This window comes from Budorcas taxicolor, chromosome 8, assembly GCF_023091745.1.
Source record: "Budorcas taxicolor isolate Tak-1 chromosome 8, Takin1.1, whole genome shotgun sequence".
Lineage (NCBI taxonomy): Eukaryota > Metazoa > Chordata > Mammalia > Artiodactyla > Bovidae > Budorcas > Budorcas taxicolor.
The window spans coordinates 9233195-9260292 of record NC_068917.1 but is presented as its reverse complement, the minus strand read 5'-3'; positions in this window follow the sequence as shown (position 1 = coordinate 9260292).

The following is a 27098-nucleotide window of genomic DNA, read 5'->3' as shown; positions in this document are numbered from 1 at the left end:
AAACACACACATATAAACCTGGCAGTCCTCATCAGACACTCCCTTAAATACAAGAATACAGTCTCTCAGAAAACCTCCTATAGAGACACAGAACTTCAGATCCAAGTACTGACAGCTTTAAAGATTTCAAAGGGAGGAAGGGAAGCCAGGTTGAAAGAAGAAAGGGGAGGAGGTGGGAGAGGGGAGCAAAAAGGGTGGCCTTACAGACATCTCCTGCCACCTGCAGATACCCAGGCATTATGGGACTTTACCCTGGGCCTCCAGAGAAGGGAGGACTGGAACTTGGCCCTACCAGAAATCAGACCAGACCAGAACCAGAATTCGAGTTCTTTGCCAAGAGAAGTTGATCAGTCTCCAATCCTCAGCTCAGGCTGAGGCCCTTCGACCAGATTCCTGCGTCCAGGACCAGAGGACTAGAAAAACGGGGAAGGATAGAAAGAGTTAAGGAGAGGAAAGAGAGAGGGAAGGGGAGAGAGGTCAATAAAGTCTCTTGTTTCTTACCTGGTTGGGGCACTCTGGCCAGTTGTCCATGTCAGAAGGAGACCAGGAATAAAAGGGTCCCAGTTGCAGCTGCTGAGTCTGGTCCATTGGCAGGCAAGCTGGCCCCTGAGTACCTCAAGTGGTCAGGATGTCAGTCTCAGTGAAGAAGAGTCCCACCAGAGTCACCATTTGTTGCAGGAAAGCAGACCCCTTCCAGGGCCCGAAACTGGGCTCTTGTCTAACACTCAGAAATGAATTGTCCGAGCAGACACATGCTGACAAAGCAAGAGATTTTATTGGGAAAGGGCACCCGGGTGGAGAGCAGTAGGGTAAGGGAACCCAGGAGAACTGTTTTGCTGCGTGGCTCACAGTCTTGGGTTTTATGGTGATGGGATTAGTTTCTGGGTGGTCTTTGGCCAATCATTCTAATTCAGAGTCTTTCCTGGTGGTGTACACATCGCTCAGCCAAGATGGATGCTAGTGAGCAGGATTCTGGGAAGTGGACGGACACGCAGTGTCTCCTTTTGACCTTTCCTGAACTCTTCTGGTTGGTGGTGGCTTAATAGTTCCATATTCCTTATCAGGATCTCCTGTCATAAAACAACTCATGCAAATAGTTACTATGGTGCCTGGCCAGGGTGGGCGGTTTCAATCAGTGTGCCGTCTTTGACTTTCTTCACAAGAATGCTATTTGACAAAGAAAAGGTTTTCTGAAGGTTTGTTTGGGGCTTATATATTTAGGAAAAGCCAAAAACATTTTAAAGACTTCCTCAATGTTATGACGATATTTTGTGAAAAGTGAACATCATAGTAATTTTTCCAAAAACAAGTACACAGGTTTGGTTTTGGTATAGAGGTAATGAGAAATAAATATGGTAGACATAGAAGATGTCGAAGAATTACAGAGATGCCACAATATAATGAGAAAAGTCTCTGAAGTACCAGGACAATGAGATGAATAACTGGCCTTTGAAAACATCATTGGTTCTTAAAATAAATCTTAGCGTCTCATTCCCCTCCTGTGGCCTCGAGTCTGTTCTCTACATCTGCTTCTCCATCTCTTCCCAGCCGCATGCACATATATACACTAAAACGTGTAAACCGGGCAACTAGCGGGCAGCTGTTGCATAGCACAGGGAGCTCAACTCGGTGCTCTGCGACAAGCTAGAGGGTTGGGATGGGGTGGACAGGAGGCAGGCTCAAGAAGGAGGGGACATGTGCATATATGCAGCTGATTCACACAGCTGTACAGCAGAAACTGACCCAACATTGTAAAGCAATTATCCTCCAACTTAAAAGAGATAAAATACAATTTGTAAAAATATTTTAAATAAATAAATAAATTCTGACTTGTAGGAGGACCGGGTATAAGTGAAGGCATTCTTGTTCCCTTGCCCTTCCTCTTATATCCATAAGATTATTGTTTAGAACACTTAAAAACAGCCCATGTGAGCAAAAGGGTTAAACACCTTCTGGATTCCAATATGAATCTCTACCATTCCCAGTATTTCTGGGAAAAGATAAGCAGACAGCACTGTTATAACAGCCAACATGAAATTCAGATGCAAACAGGGAAAAGACCTCCTTTCCAGAAGGCATGTTGCTGCTACAGGACTAGAAATTGGCCTCATAGGCTTTCAAAACAATGTTGCTGGGCTCTCTAGTGTTTTAATGGGAACGCTGGCACAAGATCTATGAGGAAGCAACTGGATTAATACACAGTCTAAGCACAGCATCATGTTCCAGTACCTGGTGCAAGAGTAGTCCACGAGAGTTACTGCCAAGTTCATATAAGATTAAAAATAGATTCCCATTAAGTGGAATACCCCAGCACAGGCTTGAGTTTAAATGGAGATGACAAAAATAGAAATGACTTTGGTTGCCATATTACTAAACTCCTAATACAGCTTCCTTCCAATTTCCTTAGTAATATTTCGCTTTCTATCTCTTTTTATTTTGACCCAGTGGCATGTGGGATCTTAGTTTTCCCAACCAGGGACTGAACCTGTGCACTTTGCAATAGTACAGAGTCCTAACCACTGGACCACCACAGACGCCACTTAATAGCATCTTTTGACCAAGTTAGCACCGGATGCCAAGTTATATTCCTTTCTGAAATATAAAGGCAATATAATCAATGACTTTGTTTCCCCAGTCAGGAGTAAACATCATTGTCTGTGTAGGTGCAGGTTTATTATAACATACGCAAAATACCAAATACCACCAAATCTGTTCCATCCCGGGCATTCTGGAACACAGAGCCCAGACAGCCATCTTTAATAACCTAAATTATATTAAGATAAAGGAAAAAATAACATAACTAAAAGAGTTTGGGAGTATGTGTGCATGCAAGCTCTGTAGTAAATTTGACATAAACAAGAGGTTCTGAGCTAAATGCTAAGAGAAACTAGAGGGTTCTGAGGTAAAACCTGACGGAAACTCGAGGGTTCTGAAGTGAATTCTGACAGAACAGAGGATGTTCTGAGGTTAAGTTCTGACAGAAACTCGAGGGTTCTGAGGTAAAATCTGATAGAATCTTAGGACATTCTGAGGTAAAATCTGACAGAAACTAGAGGGTTCGCAGGTAAAATCTGACAGAAACCAGAGGGTTCTCGGGTAAAATCTGACGGACAGAATCTTAGGACATTCTGAGGTCAAATCTGACAGAAACTAGGGGATTCTGAGGTCAAATCTGACAGAAACTAAGGGGTTCTGAGGTCAAATCTGACAGAAACTTGAAAGTTTTAAGGTAAAATCTCAAAGAAAATAGAAGGGTTCTGAGGTAAAATCTGACAGAACCTAAGATGTTCTGAGGTAAAATCTGACAGAACCTGGGAATTCTAAGGTAAAATGTAACAAAATGGACAGGGTTTTGCAGCAAAATTTGACAGAAACTGGAGGGTTTTTAGTTAAAAATCTGATAGAAACTTGGATGTTCTAAACATAGTGTAAGTGAAGGTAAAATCTCTCAGTCGTGTCCGACTCTTTGTGACCCCATGGACTATGCAGTAGTCCATGGAATTCTCCAGGCCAGAATACTGGAGTGGATAGATAGCCTTTCCCTTCTCCAGAGGATCTTCCCAACCCAGGAATCCAACCTGGTCTACCCACATTGCAGGATTCCTTACCTGCGGAGCCACAAGGGAAACCCAAGAATACAAGACTGGGGAGCCTATCCCTTCTCCAGGGAATCTTCCTGACCCAGAAATTGAACCGGGGTCTCCATGCAGGCAGATTCTTGATCAAGTGACCTATCAGGGAAGCCCTAGAACTTAGTATGTTTTGTGGTAAATCTAACGGAAAGATGGAGGTCCTGAGGTGAAGTGGACTGAAAGTAATTTCTGTTGTGAATTTGGTGGGAAAGAAGGATCTTTTGTGGTGAAATTAGATCAGACAGAAAATAGAGCTTCTAGGTTATTCTCACAGAAAGAAGCAATTTTCAAACAGGGAAACAGAGATTTCTGAGGGAAGCCTGTCTGGGAAAAAGTCTATTTCTGACTGAAAGACAGCGATTTCTGATAGAAGGAAATTTCCGAGGAATACCTGACAGAAAGAAGATTTTTTACAGAATAAAAGGTGATTTCTGAGGAAGTTCTTACAGTAAGAAGAAGATACATGACCCAAAAGGACATTTCTGAGGGATTTTTAATGAAAGTTGGAGATTTCTGACTGCAAGATTTCTGAGGGAAACCTTACAAAAAGATGGAGATTTCTGTCTGAAAGAAGGATATTTCTGAGGGTACTTTGACTAAAAGAAGAAAATTTCTAAGGAAATTTTAACAGAATACAGAAATTTTCTGAGGGAAAGAAGATTTCTGAAGGAAAAATGGAGATTTATGAGGAAAAGAGGCAGATTCCTGAGGGAATTGTGAGGGAAAGAAGCAGATTTTTGAGGCAGAAAAAGAGATTGCTGAGAGAATTCTGAGGAAATGAGGAAATTTTGAGGAAATTCTGAGAGAAAGGAAATTTCTGAGGTAAATAATGAGATTTCTGAGGGAATTCTGACTGAAAGTAGGAGATTTCTGAGAAAAAGTAAGAGATGTCTGAGGGAATTTTGAGTCAAGGAGAGTTCTGAGTCAATTTTGAGCGAAAGAATTGATTTCTGATGGAGAAGGAAATGGCAACCCACTCCAGTATTCTTGCCTGGAGACCCCATGGACAGAGGAGCCTGGTGGGCTACAGTCCACAGGGTCGCAAAGAGTCAGGCATGACTGAGCGACTACACTTTATTGATTTCTGAAACAAAGAAAGACACTTATGATAGAATTCTGAGGGGAAGGATGGAAATTTCTGGGCAAAGGGAGATTCTGAGGGAATTCTGAGGGAAAGAAGGAGATTCTGAGGGAATTCTTTAGGGAAGAAGGGGATTTCTGAAGGAATTCTGAAGAAAAGGAGGTGAGTTTGAGGGTTACTCAAAGGAGGGTGAGAGGGATCTGAGTGAATGTGGGTGAAAGGAATTCTGCTTGAGGGAGTATGTGAGGGAATTCTGAAGAAATGAGATTTACAGGGAATTCTGAGAGAAAGGTAATATTCCTTCTTTTATTTTGTATCTTAGTTATATATGCTTTATCTCTCTTTCTCTTTTTTTTAGTATTCTAGCTGAGATTTTGGCAATTTTGTTGATATTTTATCTTGTTTCATTGATTATTATTTTTCCATTCTCTATTTCATTTATATCTGCTCTATATTAGTTTCCTCCTTCTATGCAGTATTGGATATTTTGTATCCAATGCAAAATGCTTTATAGAATTGAACTTTACTTCCACCACCAGACACATCTACAACTGGGTGTTGTTTTCCCTTTGGCTCAGCCTCTTCATTCCTTCTGGAGCTATTTCTCTACTCTTCTCCAGGAGCATATTGGGCACCTACCAACCTGAGGAGTTCATCTTTCAGTGTCATATCTTTTAGTCTTTTCACACTATTAATGGGGTTCTCAAGGCAAGAATGCTGAAGTGGTTTTCCATTCCCTTCTCCAGCGGACCATATCATACCCATTCATCTTAGTGGCCCCACACAGCATGGCTCATAGTTTCATTAAGTTAGACAAGGCTATGATCCATGTGATCTGTTTGGTTATTTTTCTGTGATTGTGATTTTCATTCTGTCTGCCCTCTGATGGATAAAGATAAGAGGCTTGTAGAAGCTTCCTGATGGGAGGGACTAGCTGTGGGGAAAACTGCCTCTTGTTCTGGAGGACATGCTCAGTAAATCTGGAATCCCATTTTCTGCTAATGGATGTGGCTGTGTTCTCTCCCTGTAGTTTGGCCTGAAGCAACTTCCTTCAAAAGGACTTATGCCAGCATGCCCTGGCTCCGAGGACTATTATACTCAGTGTCCCTGACTCCAGAGGATGTCACTGTAAACCCAGACCTCCACCAGAGACTCCAGGACACTCACAGACAACTCTGGCTCAGTCTTTTGTGGGGTCATTGCTCATTTCTCCTGGGTCCTGGTGGGCACAAGATTTTGTATCCCAAGAGTCTGTATCCCTAGTCCTGTGGAAGTTCTGTAATCAAACCCCACTGGCCTTCAAAGTCAATTCCCTGGGGGATCTCAGTCCCTTTGCTGGATCCCCAGGTTGGGAAAATGGTTGTGGGCCCTAGGAATTTTTGCAGCAGTGTGAGAACTTCTTGGGAAGTTCTCCAGTGTGTGGTTCATCTGACTGGTGGCTGTATGGTGGGGCTAATGACAACCTCCTCTACGAGGACTTATGCCACACACCAAGCCACCCAGTTCTGCTGCAGCCAAAGTCCCTGTCCCTGTGTCAGGCCATTGCTGACCCATGCCTCTGCAGGAGACACTCAAACACTCAAAGGCAGGTCTGGCTCAGTCTCTTGTAGAGGTCACTGTTCCTTTCCCTGGGTCCTGGTGTGCACAAGGTTTGTTTGCACCTGCAGAGAGTTTCTGGTGGGTGTGAGATTTGATTCTAAAAGTGATTGCACATCTCCTACAGTCTTGTTGGGGCTTCTCTTTTGCCCTTGGACACGGGGTATCACTTTTTGGTGGGATCCAACATTCTCCCATCAAAGGTTGTTCAGCAGCAAGTTGAGATTTTGGTGTTTTGCAGATCAGCACATGTCCTTCTACTCTGCCAACATGTTAGACACATCTATTTCCACAGCCACGTCAAAGTAGCCCCCTTAGCATATCCTCACTGCTGCAGTCCTCTACTTGTCCCTGGAATCTTTGCTGGAGCTTCTATCTCCAGGTCCCAACCTGCTCTGCAGGCTGAAGCTTGCTAGGCAGGGTCTTGTGTGGGCTTCTCTCAGCATCCTGAGTTCACCCTCTGTGTCGCAGGGCTTGTGTGTACATCTCTCAGCTCTCCAAGTCTGCTTTCTGCACCACAAGGCTTGTGTGCTCCTGTTTGTGGTCAACAAGAGATGCCAAGAGTGAACACTGACATTTTAGGAATCAGTGAACTAAAAAGAACTGGAATGGGATGAGTGAATTTAATTCAGATGACCATTATATGTACTACTGTGGGCAAGATTCCCTTAGAAAAAATGAAGTAGCCCTCATATTCAATGAAATAATCTGAAATGCAGTACTTGGGTGCAATCTTAAAAATGACAGAATGATCTTTGCTCATTTCCAAGGCAAACCATTGAATATCACAGTAATCCAAGTTGATGCCCCAATCACTAATGCCAAAGAAGCTAAAGTTCAACAGTTTTATGAAGACCTACAAGACCTTTTCTAGAACTAACACACAAAAAAATATGTTGTTTTTACCATAGGGGACTGGAATGCAAAAGAAGTCAAGAGATACCTGAAGTAACCAGCAAGTTTGGCATTGGAGTACAAAATGAAGCAAGGCAAAGGCTAAAAGGGTTTTTCCGAGAGAACACACTTGTCATAAAAAGCACCCTCTTCCAACAACACAAGAGATGACTCTACACATGGACATCACTAGATGGTCAATACCAAAATCAGATTGATTATATTCTTTGCAGCCAAAGATGGAGAAGCCCTATACAGTCAGCAAAAACAAGACCAGGAGCTGACTGTGGCTCAGATCATGAACTCCTTATTGCAAAATTCAGGCTTAAATTGAAGTAGGGAAAACCACTAGGCCATTCAAGTATGACCAAAATCAAATCCCTTATGATTATACAGTGGAAGTGACAAATAGATTCAATGAATTAGATCTGAGAGACAGAGTGCCTGAAGAACTGTGGACAGAGGTTCATGACATTGTACAGGAAGTGCTGATCAAAACCATCACTAAGAAAAAGAAATGCAAAAAGGCAAAATGATTGTCTGAGGAGGCCTTACAAATAGCTGAGAAACAAGAAGTGAAAGGCAAAGGAGAAAAGGAAAGATATATCCATCTGACTGCAGAATTCCAAAGAATAGCAAGGAGATAAAAAGCCTTCCTAAGTGAACAATGCAAAGAAATAGAGGAAAACAATAGAATGGGAAAGACTAGAAATATCTTCAAGAAAATTAGAGGTACCAAGGGAACATTTCATGCAAAGATGGGCTCAATAAAGGACAGAAATGGTATGGACCTAACAGAAGCAGATGATATTAGGAAGAGGTACCAAGAATACACCGAAGAACTGTGCAGAAGGTCTTCATGACCAGATAACCATGATGGTTTGATCACTCACCTAGAACCAGATATCCTGGAGTGTGAAGTCAAGTGGGCCTTAGGAGGCATTACTATGAACAAAGCTAGTGGACGTGATAGAATTCCAGCTGAACTATTTCAGATCCTGAAAGATGATGCTGTTAAACTGCTGCAGTCAATATGCCAGAAAATTTGGAAGACTCAGCAAATGGCCACAGGACTGGGAAAGATCAGTTTTCATTCCAATCTCAAAGAAAGGCAGTGCCAAAAATGTTCCAACTACCGTACAATTACACTCATTTCACATGCTATCAAGGTAAGGTTCAAAATTCTTCAAGCCAGGCTTCAGCAATACTTGTACATCTGGTGTACAAGTGGATGTACAAATTGGATTTAGAAAAGGCAGAAGAACCAGAGATCAAATTGTCACCATGCACTGGATTATAGAAAAAGCAAGAGAATTCCAGAAAAACATCTTTACTTCTGCTTCATTGACTATATTAAAGCCTTTGTGTGGATCACAACAAACTGGAAAATTCTTAAAGATGTGGGAATACCAGACCACTTTACCTTCCCCCTGAGAAACCTGTATGCAGGCCAAAAAGCAGCATTTAGAACCAGAATGGAACAACAGACTGGTTCAATATTGGGAAAGAAGTACATCAAGGTTATATATTTTCACCCTGCTTGTTTAACTTATATGCAGAATACATCATGCAAAATACCAGGCTGGATGAAGCACAGGATGGAATCAAGATTGCTGGGAGAAATAACAACAACCTCAAATATGCAGGTGATACCATCCTAATGACAGAAATTGAAGAGGAGCCAAAGGGCCCCCTTGATGAAGGTGAAAGAGGAGAGTGAAAAAGCTAGCTTAAACTCAAAATTTTAAAAAGTAAAATCATGGCATCTGGTCCCATCACTTCATGGCAAATAGATGGGGAAACAATGGAAACAGTGGCAGATTTTCTTTTCTTGGGCTCCAAAATCACTGCAGACTGTGTCTGCAGCCATGAAATTAAAAGACCCTTGCTCCTTGGAAAGAAAGCTATGATAAACCAAGACAGTGTATTTAAAAAGCAGCAACATCACTTTGCTAGCAAAGGTCCATCTAGTCAAAGCTATGATTTTTCTAGTAGTCATATACAGATGTGAAAGTTGGACCATAAGGAAGGTTGAGTGCTGAAGAATTGATACTTTAAAATTGTGGTGCTGGAGAAGACTCTTGAGAGTCCCTTGGACAGCAAGGAGATCAAACCAGTCAATCCTAAAGGAAATCAACCCTGAATATTCATTGGAAGGACTGATGCTGAAGTTCTAATAATTTATCCTCCTGATGCTAAGAGCCAACACATGGGAAAAGACCCTAATGCTGGGAAAAATTGAAGACATGAGGAGAAGAGGGTCACAGAATGAGATGGTTGTATGGCATCACCGACTCAATGGACATGAGTTGGAGAAAACTTTGGGAGATGGTGAAGACTGGCATGCTGCAGTCCACAGAATCACAAAGAGTTGGAAACCACTTAGCGACTGAACAACAACGTGGAATATTCATGATCTATTGAATCTGGCTTCTCTGGCTTTCATATTAAACATGAAGAAAGTAGAGGCTCTTACAGTAAAGAGAAACTAGCAAGATAGTGAATGAGCTAGAATCAGACTCCACAGCCGCTCAGATTTCATCTTGCTGGCAGGTGCTAGAGTATCTTAAATGTCTGATAGAATTCACCAGGGAACTCCTCTGGCCTTGGTGATTTCTGTTCTGGGAGATTGTGAATTATTGATTCAATTTTTTAGTAGATCTGGCTCTATTTACATCATCTGAATAAGGATACCCACTACTCTTTATAAGTTTAGAAACCGAAAATATTCTTTCATACTCTGACGGATTTTCAAATTTTCTTTATTTCATATTCTAATTTAAATTAAGCATTTTTGGCTTTGCTTATATATTTTCTTAGAATTATATATATTTAATTTAATTCTTACCTCCAAATATTAGTGAAAGGAAAGACAAAAAAATGAGATCTTATTTCATTTTATTATTTTTCAGAGTTGACAGAACAGGACCCTACAGTATTGTATTACATCACAATCTAGTGTATACAGAATAATACCTTCCAATAGACCTTTTGCAAACATTAGCTTAAGTTTTTTTTTTTTTTCAAATCTATAATTCTGTGAGGTGTTTTAGTTCTCAGTTACTTCTGATTCACCTCTTCTTTATCCTCATAAGGTAATTGATGTTAAAAAAAAAAAAAGAGAGAGAGAGAGAGAGAGTTACATTTCCTGACATTTTTCTCAGGTTAATCTTCCCTCAATCTTCAAAGAAGGGTAATTAAAGCTCCTATTAATTGAACATCGCTAGGAATTGAACATATGCTAAGAATCACCACAATTAATCTTTAAAAGACATATTGAGGTCAAAGATAGAACTCTACTATGCAAGCAAAGTTTTTTAAACAGCTTTATTGAGGTAAAATTGGCATACAGATAGTGAGGTTATCCATCAGCCCTAAGTTTCCTGTTGCTCTCTTGTCATCGACCCATCTCAATCCTTCCCTGCCCCCGACTCCCATCCAGACAAGCATTGATCTGCTTTCTGTCACTAGAGATGAATGTGCATTTTCTAGAGTTTCATATAAATGGAGTCATAAAATATGCACTCTTTCTATCTGGCTTCTTACACTCAGCATACTTACTTTGAGAGATGTATACACGTCCATTGTCTGTAGCTATGTGTGTGTGTGTGTGTGTGTATGCGTGTGTGTGTTCATTCAGTCACTCAGTTGTGTCCAACTCTTTTGCAACCCCATGGACTATAGCCCACCAGGCTCGTCTGTCTGTTGGATTTTCCAGGCAAGAATACTGGAGCAGGTTGCCATTTCCTACTCCAGAGGATCTTCCTGACCCAGGGATCAAACCTGCCTTATGTCTCCTGCATTTGTAGGTAGGTTCTTTACCACTAATGCCACCTCCTTTCTTGTAATTTTATCTCACCATGACTAGAGACACGGATGTAGAGAACAAAAGCAAGCATACCAAGGGAGAAAAAGGGGGTGGGATGAATTGGGAGATTAGGACTGACATGAATATACACACTGCTATGCATAAAATCGGAGAAGGCAATGGCACCCCACTCCAGCACTCTTGCCTGGAAAATCCCATGGACAGAGGAGCTTGGTGGGCTGCAGTCCATGGGGTCATGAAGAGTCAGACACGACTGAGGGACTTCACTTTCACTTTTCACTTTCATGCATTGGAGAAGGAAATGGCAACCCACTCCAGTGTTCTTGCCTGGAGAATCCCAGGGACGGTGGAGCCAGGTGGGCTGCCGTCTATGGGGTCACACAGAGTCAGACACGACTAAAGCGACTTAGCAGCAGCAGCCGCATGTATAAAATGCATAACTAATGAGAACCTACTGTGTAGTACAGGGAACTATACTCAGTGCTGTGCAGTGATCTCAATGGGAGGGAAATCCAAAAAAGAAGGGATATATGCATGTGTATATATATACCTGATTCACTTTGCTGTATAGCAGAAATTAACATGACATTGTAAAGCAACTATACGCCAATAATTTTTTTTTAATCATCAGGATAAGCATTTCATTGAAATATGTAGGAATATCAAAGTATTTACCTTCACTAGTGTCTCCTTTGCTTAAAGACAAAAATCCCAGTTTTCCCCTGAGTTGAAAAGAGTAAGTAAACATGTTTCCTAAACCCTCCATTTAAAAGCCATGTGCTTAGAAGGCACTGAGCCTCAAACAAAGTGGTTATAAAAAATACCTGGAGAGCTAATATTAAATGCAGAATCCCAGGCTTCGTCTCCAGAGATCTGGCTCAGTAGACCTGAGGTGGGGCCCAAGATTGTCAGTGTTTTATCATTTCCCCAAGTGTTCCTGATACAGATGATTCTAGACCACTGCATGAGAAACCCTACAGACTAATGGGAAAGCAGCTGTGCCCTGAGCACATTAAAACCTAACAGTTAGACTCTAATGTTTCTACAGGTAGTCCTTCTAGAGAAACTGGACAGAGCAGCTGTTCCAGGGAAATATGAATAATCCCATTTTTTTCTGCACTACAGAGAATTATCTTCTCAACATGCAACATGATTTCTTTTCTGAAAATAGAACTGTTGGCTTAGTCACACTGTATCATAATTCTATAACTAACGAAAATGACCTGAGAGCTTTAGGAAGCATGAGGGCAAATAAATAAATTATATCCATTTGATGCTTCCAACATTTTCTCGTTTCTATTTCCCATCCTGTCTTGGAGTTGAACTTTGGTAGCTAGGTCCCTTGAACTTCAAAGGAAATCCTAGTTAAAGGCTCAACGTTTTCAGTGTCATCACTAATGGTACTGTTATCATTGCTGACATGAACCTATGAACTACTAAACCAGGCTTGCCTTAATTCATATTAATCAAGATGTCAGATAGAGGCACTTACCCTATCTCCCATTTGACTTATAGGCCTCATATTTTCTATCCTTATAAAAGGTGCCATCCTATCAGTTGAAAATTGAACTGTGGCTTAAAGTCAAGTGGTTAAATCAATTAAAGTTATCCTTAGATGTTTAAGAACACAATGCTCAACTTATCACCTAGAAACTAGCATATCAGAAGAGAAAAACAAACACAGCCAGAAGAATTCATGAGGGACCATGTAACAGACAAACAGAAGGGGGCAGGAAAGAAGGTGAAAGATGTGGAGAAGGTAATTGAAGGTGAAAGAACGGGAAACTATCTTAGTGACATAGTGCCTGACAGAAGTCATTCAATATATTTTGTGGGATTCCATAGAATTTTCTTAAGACTATAATCAAGTTGCTTACTACATGGCCCTATTCCCACTGTAAGGTACTGATGGTTTTGCATAAGACTTATGATTGAAATAACCTAGAATGTATTATATCTACACATTTAACAGAGGCAACAAAGAAAATAGATGCTTCATTCTTTCAACAGAATCTTTACCAGGAGGCAAACTGAGAGGGGAGCTGATGGTAGACCTATAGGAATTAAATGACTGTCCCAAAAGAAATGTAAGCCTTGTTTCCTTAATTCTACCTCAGTGTCCAAAGAACCTAACAAATTTATAATCAATAGAAGCTGTCTTTCTCACATTTATCATCTCATAAGATGGTGTGATGGAACAAAAAACCAGAAAGTGGTGGAATGGGAAAGTAGTGTGGAGAATTTTTGATAGAGCAAAAAATTTGATTGTCTTATTTCTGAATACACCTTTAAATACTGATGGAGCAAAAGCCAATTTATCTTAAACCCAAAACCTTAAGCTTCAGGGACACTTACTTGCCATTTTAGAGAGGAATGACTAGGTTTGTAGGAAATGTACCCAAGAACTTCAGAGCATCTCTCAACTTTAACTGTATAATAATGATAATAATGAAAATAATGAATAACAACTATTGAGGAATTAGTGTGTGCCAAGCACTAAGCTAACTGCTTCACCTGCATAATCTCACCAAATCTAATCAAAAACACACTGGAACTTAAGGAGACAGATGTCATGACACTGTCAAAACTTAGTTATGATCTGGTTCTCCATCTATCACAGTTGTCAATCAATCAATTTATAGATCACAAGCAATTTGAAGGCAGTATGGTATCTCATTCATCTTTGTCATTTCCGTAGCACCTAAAATATTAAGCTGTTGGTAAACTAAGTGGTTGAATTATTTTATGTAATTTTGCTGTCTATTCTCTGACAATACTGGTAGCTGTGGAATACAAAGGATTAGAAAATACTCCCTAATTGCAATGTGTGTTCAAAAAGGGTAATTTAACAACTGGGAAAAAAATAACTGTAGGCAAGTAAAAAAACAGGGCGATACAAACCAAAAGGGCTTCCCTGGTGGCTTAGACAATAAAGAGTCCACCTGCAATGCAGGAGACCCGGATCTGACCCACAGTTTGGGAAGATCCCCTGGAAAAGGGAATGGCAACCCACTGCAATATTCTTGCCCAGAGCATTTCATGAACAGAGGAGCCTAGTGGGCTAGAGTCCATGGGGTCACAAAGAGTTGGACAAGGTTTAGCACCTAACAGTTTCACTTCACTTTTCACAAACCTAAAACATTTCATCTTAATCTTATCGTATACAGGACATTTTGGCTAGAAGAAAAAAGGAACCTTAAGTCAATAATAATCTTTCCTCCCAGAAAAGGGCATACTCATTTTTAAAATCTGATTTCTGTCATGGGATGAGGTATCAGGGGCACAGAGCTACTCTAATCCATTGTTGAGATGGTTCTGGATTTAGTGGTAACCTTAGATCCAGTTTACCACTGGTTTCATGTCTTCAGCAGGATCTGGTGTATGAGCACTAGGGAGATACTGAGAGTTCCCTGTGCTTTCCAGCTGGATCCTCAGCTTTCCAAACTGCATGACGTTCATCTCTGGTGCCAACCATTAGGGGTCTGCTGCTATGGACTCAGGGAAAGTCTGGTGCACCAGACGGGGACTGGATGGGATGCCCTTTCAGCCCCAGGCCCTGTACCTGCCTTTGGCACTCACTAAGAGCCCTGGTAGGAGGGGTGCTGACTCACTTTGTGACAAGGCTCCCTAGAGTTTTAATCCATCACAGCAGCCCACAGGTGGCTATCAAAGGCCCATTAAACATTGGACTGGTTTCTACTTACCCTAGTCAGTGGTGTATTTGCTTCCGAAAATAACCATGGGTCTCTTCTTTCCTAGGAAGGGCTTGTGATTCTTCAGAATTCACTAAATTTCAGTTTCTCTGCATCCTCAGCTCTCTGGTGAGTTTTGGAAAAATAGGTAAGCAAGGATTTTGTAGCTTATTTGGATTGTTCTTATTGTTGGTCAATGAATATTTATTGAGAGACCAGCATATGACATGTGAGCTCTCTACCATGACCCGTCCATCTTGGGTGGCCCTGCATGGCATTGCTCATAATTTTATTGAGTTACACAAGGCAGTGATCCATGTGATCATTTTGGTTAGTTTTCTGTGACTGATCTTGGGAAAGATTGCGGGAAGGAGGAGAGGGGGATGACAGAAGGTGAGATGGTTGGATGGCATCACCTACTCAATGGACATGATTTTGAGCAAACTTTGGGAAATGGTGAAGGACAGGGAAACCTGTCCATGTAATCACAAAAAGTCAGATACAACTTAGCTACTGAAAGACAAGAATATGACGTCTACTCACTTCTACAAACTTCTTTTTCACTATTCCCAACTCAGAATACACTCGCTTTTGTTACCCTGGTGGACTCTCCTGTCTTGAAATATGCCACGTGGCACCTCGTGGAAATGGCACCATCCTCCACCATCAGTTATACTCAAACCTAACCTGCCTAGTGAGGGGTTAGGGCACTTCCCCTACTTTCATGGTGTTGATCACCAGCACCATGCACCGGGAGAACGCTGCTGTGACAGCACAAGTATGTACATCTCTTCTTTCCAACAAAACGCAGCCCTTTGAAGTCAAGGGCAATGTGGTCATCCTCACAACTTCTAGCAAAATGCTTTGAATAGAGTAGGGCTGATGGTGTCCTCGAAGAATCAAAGGACTCAAATATTTGTAGCAACCAACCAAATCCTAGGCTCCTGGTTCTTGGGTTTGTTTATGTCTTGGAAGATGGCATCCTTTTCACTGTGAATCAGGGTTTCTACTGCTGCTGGTCTTAGGGGAACATAGCAGAGCGATGATGTTCAGCAGATCAGAGCTGCCCTCTTGCTGGTGTGTTGCCTCAGCGCTCACACACTTTCTCTGGCTCCTTGATGGCTGTAGTCCAGCTGATGGACTCATATCGGGTAGAATACTGACTATAGTCATAAACTAATGCCTCATTTCCCTTAGGTATAATTTTTTTATTGAAGTATAGCTGATTTTTTATGACTTCCCAGGTGGTGAAGTGGTAGAGAATCCGCCTGCCAGTGCAGGAGTTGTGGGTTCAATCCCTGGGTCAGGCAGATCTTTTGGAGTAGGAAATCACAACCCACTCCAGTATTCTTCCCTGGAAAATTCCATGCACAGAGGATTCTGGTGGGAGGCAATCCATGGGATCACAGAGCTGGACATGACTGACCGACTGAGCACACACAGTTGATTTATAATATGCTAGTTTCAGATTTAATTTGAAGGGGATAGAGATAGTCCTCCTAAAAATCAAGGTATGTGAGGCAGATGAATGCATAAAAACTTCAGACATCACCTTACAAGGAAAAATAGGAGGGGAAATAGAAGGCATCATCTTTCATGCATCCTTAGGAAAGGATTCAAAACATGTATTAAAAAATCATGCAATCTCTTAAAAATAATATTTAAAATATACAGTTCCTACTTGAGGCTCAGATTTCTGAAAGAGCTGGGAAAGCAAGTGGCTTTCATTATTTCCTGAAGACTATGTGCCTTAGAATTAAAGAAATTAATTCTTATTTATTTAGGTGCTTCTATAAACAAATGGTAAATCATACTGTATGTGATACTCAGCTTTCTAACAGTTCACTTCATAGTGGGAACTTCTACACTGCCCCTAATAGATTTGTACCATTTTTCTCCTGGAAGAATTTTAGGCATGTTGAAGAATTCTTGCTATTTCACCAAAAAACCCAGCCACATGGTCATTAAAATTTTCTGTGGCATTTAAACTTAATATGACTAAGACGTGGTTATAAAATAAAATAACACTCCATATTGGGATACCTTTTAAAAAGCTGAATGAACCTTTTTATTCTACATACATCAGACTCTTAATGGCTTTTCAACAGTTTGGATCATTTTGTGCAATTGCCACAGCTGCTTTACATTAGTGGAGAGGTTTTGTTATAGAGGCTTCGAGTACAAGCTGCTAAGTCAAACTCCATAGCCCCAAAGTCGGTTTTGTTATTTATTCCTTGTGGGTCTTCTGGTTTGTTTTGTTTTCTACTTAATGAAGACTTTCCAGGAATTTTCTAAAATAAAAACAAAAAGAAATCGATATTATGGTCTCCCTGATGAAAACACCCAAACAATTCAAGTCAATTATTTATGGAGTGTCTAATCATACCTGGCAAGAGGCCTATTAAAATATCAAAATATATCCTCAGAACTTCTGAAATCCTTGCTTTGTCATTTCCCTGAAATGGCAGAAACAAAAACCTCCCAGTTTCAATACATTGTTTTGTCAAAGAGAACAATTCACATTGAATATAGCTTTTCTTTTCGATTGAAACCGCAGAATTAAAAAATATATCTTAACAAAACTAGTTTTATTACTGGGTACTCAGAATGTGGCTTTGAAGTGGGCACATCATAACTGTGAGTCTGATCACTTAACAAATAGGAAACACGAGGAAACCCTGGCTGCTTTTTTCCAAAGACCACATAACATTTACATTGAAGCCAAAGAAAACCTTTACAATGTCTATAAGTAGGCTTAATAAGATCCACAAGGTTCTGTTTCCAGTGACTTCAGCTTACGCAGAAAAGCTCCCTGTTTTCAGCATAGATGACTTTGATTTCAATTAAAATGATTTAATTCATCTGAAAAAATGATAAATATTTCTTAGTAACATTACTAAATCCTGACTGATCTGTCCTTCAATAATTAAATAAAACTATGGTTTTTAAATGTTCTTAAAGTAAAAGTCTGTTAATCCCTAACTCCTAATTTATCCCTCCTGCTCCACTTTCTCCATTGGTAAAGTTTGTTTTCTGTGTCTATGAGTCTATTTCTGTTTTATAAATGAATTCACTTGTACCATTTTTTAGATTCCACGTAGAAGTGATATCATGTGATACTTGTCTTTCTCTGTATGATTTAATTCATTAGTATAAGTGGGATTAATAGATACACACTACCATATATAAAAGGGCTTGCCTGGTAGCTCAAACAGTAAAGAATCTGCCTGAAATGCAGGAGACTTAGGTTTGATCCCTGGGTAGGGAAGATCTCCTGAAGAAGGAAATGGCAAGCCACTCCAGCATTCTTGCCTGGGAAATCCATGGACAGAGCCTGGCAGGCTACAGTCAATGGGGTCACAAAGAAATGGATACAACTGAACTACTAACTCTAAATATAAAATAAATGGCAAGGACCTGCTTATAGCACAGTGGGTGCTATAATCAATATCTGTAATATATTTAATATTTTGTAATAACCTGTAATGGAAAAGAACCTGTGTGTATTATATATATATACATACACACATACACAAATAAGCTTCTCAGGTAGCTCTAGTGGTAAAGAATCCACCTGCCAATGCAGGAGACAGAAGAGATGTGGGTTCAATCCCTGGGTCAGGAAGATGCCCTGGAGCAGGAAATGGTATCCCACTCCAGTATTCTTGCCTGGAAAAATTCTACACCTGAGGAGTCTGGTGGGCTATAGTCCATGGGATCCCAAAGAGTCAGACATGACTGATCAACTGAGCACACACATATGAATGACTGAATCACTTTGCTGTACATCTGAATCTAACACAACATTGTAAATCACCTATACTTAAAAAACTTTTTTAATTTAAAAAAGACTGAACAATTCCTGAGGAAGATAGAAATATGTGAAAATTCAAGTGCGTTCAGCTTGAGAGCAGTATGAGAAAAGGCAACCTTGAGATTGTAAAGTAGCTGAAACAGACTCCTTTATTTTTATTTTTTCCTGAAGAATTTAGTTCCATGGCCTACATTAATAACATTACCTAAACTTAACTATCTATCTCTTCTTAACTATGTATTTTCATTCTTAAAGTAAGACACTGGCCAGAATATTTTCATAATTGGCAAAGGGCCAACTATTTGAGCTTGCATATTTTGCTTGCTTCTTGGAAGAAAAACTGTGACAAAGCTAGACAGCGTATTAAAAAGCAGAAACATTACTTTGCCAACAATAATCTGTATAGTCAAAGCTATGGTTTTTCCAGTACTCATGTATGGATGTGAGAGGCGGACCTTAAAGAAGGCTGAGCACTGAAGAATTAATGCTTTTGAACTGTGGTGTTGGAGAAGACGATTGAGAGTCCCTTGAACAGCAAGGAGATCAAACCAGTCAATCTTAAAGGAAATCAACCCTAAATATTCATTGGAAGGACTGATGCTGAAACTGAAGTTTCAGTACTTTGGTCACCTGATGAGCTAACTCATTAGAAAAGACTCTGATCCTGGGAAAGATTGATGGCAGGAGGAGAAAGGGATGCAGAGGATGAGATGGTTGGATGGAATCACTGACTCAATGGATCTGAATGTGAGAAAACTTCAGGAGATGATGAAGTTTGGCATGCTGCAATCCATGGAGTTGCAAAGAGTCAGACATGACTGAGCAACTGAACAACAATTTCACACATAGATCTCAAAGACTGTGATAGTGTGAACTGATTTTTCTGATGATCAGTTGAATGAAAAAAATCTAGCTGGCAACCAAGAGGTCTTTGTCCATTTGATTCCTGTTTTACACATAGGAAAAGAATATTGTTTCTATCTATAAGCAAAATTAAGTTAAAAATAATTATTATGTTTGAGACTACCTAAACGTATGGATTAGATCTAGTACTTGACCAGATATATCAATAATTACAGAATGCAAACATGGTTGGGGCAGCAGGGATGGGGAAGAAAGAGGAAGGAAGAAAAAAGAAAAGCCAAAAAGAAGGGAGTGAAGAAGGAAGGGAGAGAGAGAAAAAAAGGAAATCCATTCTCAAATGATCATTTAACAGGTTACATGTGGACATTCCATCAAAAAGGCTAAAAATGCTTATAGTTCTCTGTATTTTTATCAGTTCAGTTCATTCAGTCATGTTTGACTCTGCGATCCCATGGACTGAAGCACGCCAGGCTTCCCTGTCGTTCACCAATTCCCAGAGCTTGCTCAAACTCATGTCCATCAAGCCAGTGATGAAATCCAGCCCTTTCATCCTCTGTCATTCCCTTCTCTTCCTGCCTTCAATCTTTCCCAGCATCAGAATCTTTTTCAATGACTCTGTTCTTTGCATCAGGTGGCCAAAGTATTGGAGCTTCAGCTTCAGCATCAGTCCTTCCAGTGAATATTCAAGACTGATTTTCTTCAGGATTGACTGGTTTGGTCTCCTTAAAGACCAAGGGACTCTCAAGAGTCTTCTGCAACACCACAATTCAAAAGCATCAATTCTTCAGTACTCAGCTTTCTTTATAGTCCAACTCTCACATCCATACATGACTACTGGAAAAACCATAGCTTTGACTAGACAGACCTTTGTTGGCAAAGTAATGTCCCTGCTTTTTAATATGCTTTCTAGGTTGGTCACAGCTTTCCTTCCAACGAGCAAGCATCTTTTAATTTCATGGCTGAAGTCACCATCTGCAGTGATTTTGGAGCCCATGAAAATAAAGTCTGTCCCTGTTTCCATTGTTTGCCCATCTATTTGCTATGAAGTGATGGGACCAGATGCCATGGTCTTAGTTTTTTGAACTGAGCTTTAAGCCAGCTTTTCGCTCTCCTCTTTCACTTTCATCAAAAGGCTCTTTAGTTCCTCATCACTTTTTGCCATAAGGATTGTGTCATCTGCATATCTGAGTTTATTGATATTTCTCCCAACTATCTTGATTTTGGCTTGTGCTTTATCCAGCCCAGCATTTCACATGCTGTACTCTGCATATAAGTTAAATAAGCAGGGTGACAATATACAACCCTACATACCCCTTTCCCAATTTGAAACCAGTCCACTGTTCCACATCCAATTCTAACTGCTTCTTCTTGATCTACATACAGATTTCTCAGGAGGCAGGTCGGGTGTTCTGGTATTCCCATCTCTTTCAGAATTTTCCACGGTTTGCTGTGATCCACACAGTCAAAAGCGTAGTCAATAAAGCAGAAGTAGATCTTTTTCTGGAATTCTCTTGCTTTTTCAATGATCCGACAGATGTTGGCAATTTGATCTCTGATTCCTCTGCCTTTTCTAAATCCAGCTTGAACATCTGGAAGTCCTTGGTTCCTTCAACATATTGTTGAAGCCTAGCTTGGAGAATTTTGATCATTACTTTGCTAGTGTGTGAAATGAGTGCAATTGTGTGGTAGTTGGAACATTATTTTGCATTGCCTTTCTTGGGATTGGATTGAAAACTGAACTTTTCCAGTCCTGTGGCCACTGCTGAGTTTTCCCAATTTGCTGGCATATTGAGTGCAGCACTTTCACAGCATCATCTTTTAGGATTTGAAATCGTTCAACTGGAATTCCATCACCTCCACTAGCTTTGTTCGTGGTGATGCTTCCTAAGACCCACTTGACTTTGCACTCCAAGATGTCAGGCTCTAGGTGAATGATCACACCATTGTGATTATTTGGGTCATTAAGATCTTTTTTGTATAGCTCTGTGTATTCCTGCCACCTCTTCTTAATAACTTCTGCTCGTGGTAGGAGGTCCATACCATTTCTGTCCTTTGTTATGCCCATCTTTGCATCTGTATTTTTATGGGGTTACTTAAAATTCCACATATTTGACTATTTTTATTATATATTAAAGCACACTCTATATAGGCTATAATGACATCATTATATACGTACACACACACAAATTCAGCATCCTTTTCTCCTAAAATTTATATTGCTACATGTGTGCAAAGAAAAGGCAACATATATATGAAATCCAAAATTCCTTGAAGTGAAGCTTGAAAAGATTTTCATTTTGGATGACAGCTATTTAAAGCCATTTATTTATTGTTGTTTAGTTGCTAAGTCGTATCTTATTCTTTGCAATCTCTACTGCAATCCTATTCAAAAAAGAAGTCCCATAGCTCAATTCCATACTAATAATTTCAAGTTATTTGTTAATATCTGTGAAAAACCACATTGGTTTTTATAGGGATTACATTTAATCTTTAGATTGTTCTGAGAATATGGAAATTTTAATATTAATTTTCCAAACCTTGAGCATGACATATCTTCCCATTTACTTGTGTTATTTTCAATTTTTCTATTAATGTCTTACAGATTTTAGAGGTCTTTCACTTCATTGGTTAAATTTATTCCTAGGTATTTTATTCTTTTTGATGCAATTATAAATAGGAATTTTTTCGATTTCTCAGTCCAATAGTTTGTTATTTGTGTATAGCAACATAATGAATTTCTTTATTTTAATAATTTTACTGAATTAATTTGTTAGTTTTAATAGTTTTTTGATGGAGTATTTAGGGTTTTTTATACATGGTGTCATGTCGTCTGCAGGTAGTTATATCTTGACCTTTTTTCCCCCTATTTGTATGCCTATTATATTTTTTCTTATCTGATTTCTATAGCTAGAACTTCCAACACTATATTAAATAACCAGGCAAGAGTGGGCACCATTGTCTTATTCCTGATCTTCAAGGAAAAGACTTCAGCTTTTGCCTTTGAGTATTATGTTACCTGTGGGTTTGCCTATTGTCCTATATAGGTCTGCAATTCTTATTTTGTGACTCAGTATCTTGAAATCTAAGCAAAATAAGAAGCCCTATAAGCTAATGTAAATAAGGTATCTGGAAGACTTTACTTGAGCCCTCCATTTTACCTACTAAATATTTTAGAGGCCTGATGCAATTAAGTTTGCATATGTGAAAATAATACATGGGTTTCCCTGATGGCTTAGTAGTAAAAAATCAGCCTGCAATTCAGGAGACCCAGGAGACACAGGTCTGGTGCCTGGGTGGGGAATATCTACCAGAGGAAATGACAACCTCTCCAGTATTCTTGTCTGGATAATCCCATGGACAGAGGAGCCTGGCAGGCTATAGCCCAAAGGTTCACAAAGAGTCGGACACGACTGAGTGACTGAGTACACACACACATGTAATATATATGTAATTGATCTGCTGTAGGGAGAGTGTTTGAGACAGATGTTTACTTTGGAGTTTTCACTTGTTCATTGCTGTTCAGTCGCTTAGTTGTGTCAGACACAGTGACCCCATGAACTGCAGCATACCAGGCTTCCCTGTCTTTCACCATCTCCCAGAGCTCACTCAAACTAATGTCCTTTGAGTCGCTGATGCCATGCAACCACATAGTTCTCTGTTGTGCCCTTCTCCTCTCGCCTTCAATCTTTCCCAGGATCAGGGTCTTTTCTAAGGAGTCGGCTCTTCGCGTCAAGTGGCCGAAGTATTGCAGCTTCAGTTTCATCATCAGCCCTTCCAATGAATATTCAGGAACGGCAGAAAATTTAAATTTACATAAAGACACATCAGCAAGTGTAACTTTCCAAAACCATTTCTCACATTCCTGGCATAGAGTTTTTATGATCACATGATATGGAAAAGTGGTACACAATCAAGAAGTCTTAAGAATAATTCTGATCTCACTGTGGATAAATGTATGGACTCTGAGACACACACACAAATCATTTTTTGATTAATTTCTACTACACTGATAACACATTCTATTTAAAATTTTTTTCTTAAATCCAATAATGTTTCACCTAATCAGCTGTACTCTTGGGAGTCCTTTGAACTTCAAGGAAATCAAACCAATCCTAACAAACCAAATCCTAAAGGAAATTAACCCTGACTATCCATTGGAAGGACTGATGCTGAAGCTGAAGCTCCAATACTTTGGCCACCTGATGCGAAGAGCTGACTCATTGGAAAAGACCCTGATGCTGGGAAAGATTGAGGGCAGGAGGAGAAGGGTACGACAGAGGATGATATGGTTGGATGGCATCACCAACCCAATGGACATGAGTTTGGGTAAACTCCGGGAGTTGGTGATGGACAGGGTGGCCTGGCATGCTGTAGTCCATGGGGGTGAAAAGAGTCGGACATGACTGAGAGACTGAACTGAACTGAGGATGTCAATATTTACGTCATCAGAAGCTGAAATCAACAGAGTTGACTTCATCCTGACCTTTCTAGAAATCCAACATTGTACTTATTTTAATAGAAGAAGTCTTGGTTTGAGCAATTTGTCACTTATCCAAATTTAGATTTTCCTCAACCGAAAGCTTTATTTTTGAAATATCCTAAATATTTGCTATCATCACAAAGAAAAACCAAAAACTCATATCCAAGTAAGTAAGACTTTGTTGAAGCTATGTACTGTATTTTGAAAATGCCCAAGCCTAATTTGGCTTGGGGCAGAAGACATTTTCATGATAACTTTGTCAAATCATATCCAGGAAGTTTATTCTTATTATTGAGCACAATTATAATTTCTTTTGTTTCTAAACACCTTGTTTCTAAGATGTTCATAAAAACTCATAGCTGAAGAAGACCAGAATGTTCACATGATTCAATTATCACTTGTTAAATAAGTAGTTATCCAATCTTATCTTTCACACCCCCAGTCATAGAGAACCCACTCTTTAATATTGGCTTCAACTTTTAGAAACTTCTTTCTTAAAGTCATTTTTGTATTTTTTAAATATGAATTTATTTATTTTAATTGGAGGTTAATTACTTTACAATATTGTGTTGGTTTTGCCATACATTAACATGTATCCGCCCCAGGTATACACATGTTCCCCATCCTGAACGCCCCTCCCTCCCCCCTCCCCATACCATCCCTCTGGGTCATCCCAGTGCACCAGCCCCAAACATCCAATATCATGCATTGAACCTGGCCTAGCAACTCGTTTCATATATGATATCATACATGTTTCAATGCCATTCTCCCAAATCATCCCACTCTCTCCCTCTCCCACAGAGTCCAAAAGACTGTTCTATACAATGGCACCCCACTCCAGTACTCTTGCCTGGAAACTCCCATGGATGGAGGAGCCTGATAGGCTGCAGTCCATGGGGTTGCACAGAGTCGAACACGACTGAGCAACTTCACTTTCACTTTTCACTTTCATGCATTGGAGAGGGAAATGGCATCCCACTCCAGTGTTCTTGCCTGGAGAATCCCAGGGATGGCGGAGCCTGGTGGGCTGCCGTCTATGGGGTTGCACAGAGTCGGACACGACTGAAGCAACTGAGCAGTAGCAGTGTCTTTTGTTGTCTCACATGCAGGGTTATCATTACCATCTTTCTAAATTCCATATATATGCGTTAGTATACTGTATTGGTGTTTTTCTCTCTGGCTTACTTCACTCTGTATGATAGGTTCCAGTTTCATCCACCTCATTAGAACTGATTCAAATGTATTCTTTTTAATGGCTGAGTAATACTCCATTGTGTATATGTACCACAGCTTTCTTATCCATTCATCTGCTGATGGACATTTTCATATTTTTAAACTTGTTAAGGTCAGTCTTCTTTAGTTTCAGATCTTTTTATCACTGAAATTTTCACCCATTTCCCCAAGCCTGCATGGAAATTGTAGCTGCATTCTGCCTTTGTCATGTCCAAATGTAACCTTTATGGGAGGTGATGCTACCCACGGGACAGAACAGCCAGAGGGAAGCTGGTGTGATTCCTTGAAATGGCATGAATGGCTCAAGGAAGAATCAGAGCAGAACCCCAGAAAATAACCCTTAGATTGGGTCTTTGAAACATCCATACCCACTGGATTCCCCAAAACATTCAAGATAAAAACGTGAGATAACACGGTGAAGGACCAACCACTTGTTATGAAATAAAGGTATACCAAACTGCTGTAATTTGCACATAAAAGAGAAATATGATCTCTGTCTAGTGACTTCTACTAGACTGGAATCCCACATCATATACTCTGTTTTCCAGTAGTTAATTATCACAACAGTCCTTTCAAGTAGATATGTAAATTTTGATTCATAGAAGAGAAACTCATGCTTGGGGACCTAAGTTTCTACCCCCAAACAATTTGGTATTGTTTAGTTGTTAAGTCATGCCCAACTCTTGCAACCCCATGGACTGCAGCCTACCAGGCTCCTCTGCCCATGGGATTTCCCAGGCAAGAATACTGGAATAGGTTGCCACTTCCTTCTCCAGGGGATCTTCCTGACCCAGGGATCCAACCTGCATCTCCTGCATTGGCAGATGAGTTCTTTACCACTGAGCCATGGCTCCTAAATACCAACTCTAATTTTTAGGTTGAGTTATACATCTCAGAAGATTCTGTTTGGTCTTTGAACCAAACTTCTTTCCCAAACTTGAAATTGACTATATGAAAAGCATTCAGGCAGACATTGAATGACAAGATGTCTATGGATATTATAAAGAAGATCAAGTGTACATGTGGGGGGTTGACCAGACAATTCAATATGCTTTTGGTTCTGTGTTAATTACAAACCACAAATCTAATTTCTTCGGGTCCTTAATAAGGCAGAAGTCATAGTACATTAGCCTATGACTTTTCTATTCCCAGATCAATTGGATCAACTGGAACTCGGATAATTCTTTCAAAACAGGAAGTGAGCATTGGGCCTTGGATAGTAATTTTTAAAGGAAACAAATGACACCTAAATTAGGTATACTTGTTGCCAGGTCTGTTGCAACATCGGCCATTAGCAGCAGGGTGGAATGTGTGATTATAATGGCATGTGTGGCTTCAATGGAGTGCTGGCACAGAGACAAGTGTGGCCCCAGAGGTTAGCAGAGCACAGTGAGGAAAAGCACACGTTCTGCCAAGGCCATGAAAATGCCGAAGGTCTGCCAGGGTTAATTAGTAACACAGTGAGGAGACCCTGCTCACTGATGGTCACTTGGAGGTGAACCAAGAACTGATTGAGCAGAACCGGGCTCTCTGCCACCCTGGTCATCTCGTAAGCTGCAGTTACTGGGTGCAGAGAGGCAACAAAAATATCCTGTTTTGCCCTTCTTGTACCAAAAGTCTCCCCTTTTTCTTTTAAATATATGACTCAACATAGAAAATAGAGTCCCCAAATAATCTACCTTTGGACATCAAATTGGCCTTTAGCTTTCTCTACATTCTTCCTGCTCTGCCTGGCTCTTAGATCTGGTACCCTGATGCCTCCAAAAGCCAATTACACTATTTTCATAAGAATTTTCTCTTCAAATCTAGAATAATAGGTAAATATTCACAATTTCTAGAGGACAGACTCAGTGGACTGCCTGCCCACCAAAGTATTCACAACTGCTCTTCTCTCTTGCCCCTCCTTGATACTAAATAACTCAATATCTACAAACGTCCAAAACTCTTCTCTAATAATCTCTCAAAAGCTATCCTTTGCACATT